The sequence below is a fragment of the Lipotes vexillifer genome, unplaced genomic scaffold (genome assembly GCF_000442215.2).
Source record: "Lipotes vexillifer unplaced genomic scaffold, Lipotes_vexillifer_v1.1 scaffold661, whole genome shotgun sequence".
Classification (NCBI taxonomy): domain Eukaryota; kingdom Metazoa; phylum Chordata; class Mammalia; order Artiodactyla; family Lipotidae; genus Lipotes; species Lipotes vexillifer.
In genome coordinates, this window is record NW_006796183.1 from 1,055,192 (window position 1) to 1,061,431 (window position 6,240).

The 6,240-nt window shown below is 37.7% G+C and overlaps 1 pseudogene; it reads right to left on the reverse strand.

Moving 5' to 3' along the window:
• Positions 1–1,256: 1,256 nt before the first annotated feature.
• On the reverse strand, positions 1,257–2,054 carry LOC103087873 (transcription initiation factor TFIID subunit 9 pseudogene; annotated as a pseudogene).
• Positions 2,055–6,240: the final 4,186 nt, after the last annotated feature.

The window sequence follows — 6,240 nt, forward strand, 5'->3', positions numbered from 1 at the left end:
CAATGTGATTAATTAGGTTAATGGATTTTCTAATTTTGAACTATCTGTAAGGGCATGAGATAAATTCTATTTTTAGGTTTACTCTTAGGTGGTTAATAGTTTTTCTTGCTATTGTGAATGGAATCTTATTTTCTATTACATTTTCTAATTGGTTATTGTTGGTATATAGGAAAGCTATTGATATTTTTTAGGTTGCTCTTGTATGTTGTCACCTTGCTGAATTCTCTTATTAATTCTAATAGTTTATCAATTGATTTTCTTAGGTTTTTATATGTAAGCAATAGTGTCATTTGCAAATAGTCACAATTTGCCTCTCCTTTTCTAATGTTTATACCTCTTAGTGTTTTCCTTCTCATTTTGAATTAGAGAAAATAAGTGATACCATTTTAATAGTAGTGGTGATAAAGGTCATTCTTGTCTTGTTTCTGACCTCAACTGGAATGTGTCTATTGCTTCACCATTAAGTATGGCATTTGCTGTAGGTTTTTATCATTGTTTTATTAAAAACAAACAATGTGGGACTTTCCTGGTGGCGCAGTGGTTAAGAATCCGCCTGCCAATGCAGGGGTTGCGGGTTTGAGCCCTGGTCTGGGAAGAGCCCACATGCCGCGGAGCAACTAAGCCCGTGCACCACAACTACTGAGCCAGTGCTCTAGAGCCCGTGAGCCACAACTACTGAGCCAGGGTGCCTAGTGTTCCACAACAAGAGAAGCCACCCTGATGAGAAGCCCGTGCACCACAACGAAGAGTAGCCCTCGCTCGCCACAACTAGAGAAAGCCCGCGCAACAATGAAGACCCAATGCAGCCATAAATAAATAAATCAATAAATAAAACCAAAACAAAACAAAACAAAACCCAAAAACCAAAGTGTATCAAATTAAAGCTGTTCTTTTCCTAGATGCTAGGACATTTTTTTCTTTTATATCATTAATGGGCGTTGAATTTATCAAGACATTCATTTAAAATGTTTTTATTTATTAATATAATAGGTTAAATTGATATATAATCTAATGCTGAACCATTCTTCTTTCTTTCTTTCATGAATGACAACTTTTTACACTGAAAGGCTGCTGAAAAACAATTACTAGTCCTATTAAAGAAAATCCAACATCTTAATTGAAAAGTATGGTGACTGTATTTACTCATTAACTACTACTGAAGTTTTCTAAAACAACTTGAAAACATCATGTGTGTGTTTAATTTCAGTACAATGGATTCAAGATCAAGTATACCTGTTACATGTATTAAGGCTGGATTACAAATGTTCATCGTCATCACCATCATCATCATTGTCATCACCTTCACATTTTCTTTTAATGTGTTTGATGATTCTTTTAATGTGTTTGATGATTCATGGGCAGTATTTTGTGATGGCACCGTGTTAGTGTTAATAAGAATGTTTTGGGACCCCATTAATGATGGATTAATCCAACATTCTGAACTGCTGCTGATGCAAGAACTGATGCTTTTACAGCTAGGACTATGAAGTAAGTATCTGTACTATAAACCTTTGCTCTGTGAGGGACATTGGAGTCCCTTCCTTAGTTGAAACGGACATGATTTTGGGGGTTGGTGTGCCTGGAGTGGGAGTTCTTGGTCTGCTACTAACTGAACCAACACTTAACTGTGGAACCGTTACTCTTCCTGCAGAGCAGATGCCTTTTTTTGGTAAAGATTTAAGTTTATAGTTTGGACTGTCAAGCAATATCTATCAAGTGGCAATTTTGGGGCTGAATATGGCTTGACCAATGGCAAAAGAGTTTGATTTCTTTGCCTTCAATGTCTAATAAAAAATCTCTTGGGGAGGAGAGGTAAAAGATTGGTTAGTGCAACACTGCATTGCCAATCGCACATCATCTGCATCAGCAGTAGCTTTCTTAGCGTGGCTTGAAAAAATTTTCCCATCATCTAAAATTGTGGTCACAAATTGAAAGGCGAACTCCAACATCTGATTTATAACTCTTGCCTCATGGTCTGTAATCTCCATGTCCTTCAGGATTTGTGCCATCATCTGTGCATCTTTCAGCATGCTCTTGGGGGAAGGCATCTTGCCAGAATCCGTGATATCTAGTGATCAGACTCCTTGAGCTAAATCACCCACAAGAACATAGTTCAGTCCTGGTTTTGATGCAAGTCCTTTGCCTAGTGTGGTTTTTCCAATCCCTGGTTTACCTTGCCTGCTCCACCCTCCAGCTCCACCCTGCCATACACCCTGACTGGTGAACAGCATGTTGGGCCTTTTCTTATTTTCTTAAATAGATTATATAAGGTGAAAATTATGTATTCTTCAAATGTGTTTCTCTCTTTATTAGGCTCTGATATTGGGCTACTTTCATGAGCTGAGAAAAATTTCAACTTCTTATATGCTCTGAAGTCAACTTATTTAAATGAGGAATAATCTGTCCTTGAAGTTCTACTAGAACCACCTATTTATAACTCTCAGCCTGTTACTTTTTAACATTGTAGCTCAATGACAATATTTTTATTTTTTTTATGGTTATTGCTCCATTTGGTTTTCTAATTCTTTTTGGAACAATTTTGGCTACTTTTTTTTTTTTTACTGGAAAACATAACTCAGAACTATGAGCTTTAACTGATAAAGAAATTGGTATCAGCACAGGCATGAATTTGGTATTTATTTTTGGGCAGTGAAAATCCAGCTAATATCAAAGGTAGCCTTTGGCCTGCTGCCAATAGATTATCATCTGCAATCAAGTATCACCTGAATGAAAGATGCGTTGAAGGCAAAGTGTTGGGGAACCAAGTGGTCTCTGCCACAGAACAGTATGGAGGGCAGATGGGATCTGTGAACTGCTGTAAAGAGGGGTTTCTTTCTGAACAGAATGAAGAAAAAGAATGTGAAGCTTAATACTCTAAAAGTTTGGCTCAAGACAAGTCCCAAAACCATTGGCTTTCTATGTCTATGATAAAAATAATTTATGTTTTGCAGTCGCAGGGCTGATAGTAACTGAAAATCAAATCCAAAGTGTTATACTGAGAATTACTGTAGTACAATATCAGTAAAATTCACAGCCTTGGTACTTCCCTGGTGGTCCAGTGGTTAAGACTCAGTGCTCCCAATGCAGGGGGCCTGGGTTTGATCCCTGGTCAGGGAAGTAGATCCTGCATGCCGCAACTAAAGATCCTGAATGCTGCAATGAAGATCCCGCATGCGGGAATGAAGATCCAGCGTGCCACAGCTGGGACCCGGCAGCCAAATAAATAAATAAATATTAAAACAAAACAAAAAGCTCATAGCCTTGCCAGGTCTCATATTTGAAAATCAGAGTGTTGACCAGAAAAGAAAGCAGTCAGATGACTCAGAGCATCCAAAATCCTACCCCCTTGAGCCTCCCTGGCCGGCAGAAGTGGCTCCTCAAGGCTAATGGGTGACTTCTGACAATCCTTGTCAGCAGAAGGAAATAGTGACATAGTTCTGTGACAGCCTTCTGTTGATCCCTTCTGGTAAATCAAGGTAAATAAGGTAAACTCCATGAAAATACATGTGAGTGATGTTTCTGGAGAGCCAGTGTTCTAGGGAGCATCACAATGTCTGTCCTAAGTACAAGTTGCTTTGCCTTACAACCTCCTACCACATGAAAGAGACAGAATACCATATTTTACTGATTCACATTTAAGAAAATAATTTATTAAGGTAAAATTCACATAACATAAAATTAATCATTTTAAAATGAACAATTCAGTGGCATTAGTACATTCACAATTCCAACATTCTAACATCTCTGAAATGGAATTCATCTTACAATCAATGGTATGCTATGGTTTAACTGATAGTGTTTTATAAAATTCTTCATAGTGGAATATAAATAAAGGTGCACCTTTCAGTTGATGGTGTCTTAGAGTAGTTGAATTTGGGTATTTGGTGGTTTTCTTGGATTTTTGAGGGAGCATACATCATATTTGGGTGTCTTGCAACCCACTCATTTACTGAGTGACCTGAAAGACTGTCAGCTTTGAGAGGAATCCAGAGCAAAGGAAATTGTCCAGGTGGTCTAGGCTGCAATGTAAGTAGATAGGCCACTTGGTCTCCATGACCCACCAGATCCCAATCATGTTTCAGGCATCTTGCTGAGGGAGTCTATAACATGCCCAGGAGCAGCAGTGCAGAAGAAAGCCATGCCCTGTCTGATAAGTAACTGATCTCCTTTGAGAAACAGCTTTATCTTACTACTGGTTCCTGACAGAAACTGAATGCTTGTCCATGGGACAACCAGGACAAGTGACCTTGCAAACTGAACTGCCCAATATAACCTGCGAACTATTTGATCCACTCTAAAGTCTGTAGTGTCCAAAAGCATTCAGCATCAGGTAGAAAGGATACAAATGAGACCAGGCTTAAGCATGTTTTCCTTTACCACCCATCGCTCAATGAATACTTATGGTCTCAACAGGCAGAGACTGTTTGAATGGATAAAGAAAAGCAAAACCCAAATATCTGCTGTATATAAGAGATGTACTCTAAAAGATGAAAGAAAATGGAAGGAAAAAGATATACCATGCAAACAGTAAGCTTGTGAAGGCTGGAGTGGCTATAATATCAGATAAAGTATACTTCAAGACCAAGACTATTACTAGAGATAAAGATAGATATTTTATAATGGTAAAATGATCAATTCACCAGGAAGAAATAATAATTTAAAATGTGTAATAACAGAGCTTCAAAATATGTGGAGCAAAAATTGACAGAATTAAAAGAAGAAATACACAATTCCACAATCATAGCTGGAGATTAAAAAAAAAATCTTCAGCAATAGACTAACAGACATAAAAAATCAATAAAGACATAGATTATGTGAACAATACCATCAATCATCTTGCCCTAACTGAAATTTATAAAACTCTGTACCAGGACTGCAGGATAAACATTCTTTTCAAATACACACGATATGTTCACCAATGGACCACATGCTGGGCCATAAAACAAACCTCAATACATTTGAAAGGATGGACTAGAAAAAAGGTACAGATGAACCGGTTTGCAAGGCAGAAATAGAGTCACAGATGTAGAGAACAAACATATGGACCCCAAGGGGGGAGAGTGGGGGTGGGGAGTGGTGGTGGGACGAATTGGGAGATTGGGATTGACATATATACACTAATATGTATAAAATAGATAACTAATAAGAGCCTGCTGTATAAAAAAATAAAATTTAATTAAAAAAAGAATTTGAAAGGATTGAAATCATATAGAATATGTTCTATGACCACAATAAAATTAAATTCGATATCAATAATCATAAGATACCTAGAAAACTCCCAGATATTTGGAAATTAAGCAACATAGTTCTAAACAATCCATGGATCAAAGAAGCGATCGCAAGGGAAGTTAGAATGATAATGAAAATGTAAAATGATTAGTAGGATGCAGCTAAAGCAGTCATTAGGGTGAAAATTATAGCTCTAAGTATTTGTAATTGAAAATAAGAAAGGTCTAAATACCCCTTACATTTTATCGTGGAATGCTGACTTGCATCCCCAACTTTATGGTCCAGCGGATTAGATAATTCTCAGTTCACATTGGGTGGTTTCACAGTGTCTCATGGACAAATGTTCAGTTTCTACCAGGGTCGCTGTAAGCCAAACACTGCTTTTCAAGTAGTAGCCAGTGGTTTGCGGGTGGGATCAGGGCCTTACTTCAGAATCCTAGGTGCCCATGCTGTAATTCTCCAATCGGGGTTGCCAGAAGGTATATGTAAGTTTTTTTGTCACAAAATACTTCCAAAACCATTGGGTCTATTGGATAATCAGGCCCGACTGGTAACACAGCTTGCATTGCAACCTGGACCTACCTTTTGGAAAACCCCCTTTGGAGCCAGGTTTACTCTCTAAACTTATAGATTACTGGTAAGTGAGTCAGAGCAGCATGCCCCAAAATAGTACACATCGCCTCCAAACCCAAAGAGGGCCACCAAGCTTTTAACCCTTTCTTTGAGGTGAGTGGTATAAGCTGTGGCATCTTGTTTCTTACTTTAATTTTTATTTATTTATTAAGCTAAAGAACTGACTTGCAAAGAAGTTTGTAAGATACTCCAAGGCTTCGGAAGGACTGGCTCAAAGGAAAATACAACGTGTATATAAAAGACAAAAAAAGTTGTCTTAGTTTGAGCTGCTCTAACAAATACTATATAGCCTGAGTGACTTAAACAGTAGAAACTTATTTCTCAGAGTTCTGGCTGCTGGAAAGACTGAACTAAAAAAAAAAAAAAAAAAAAAAAAAA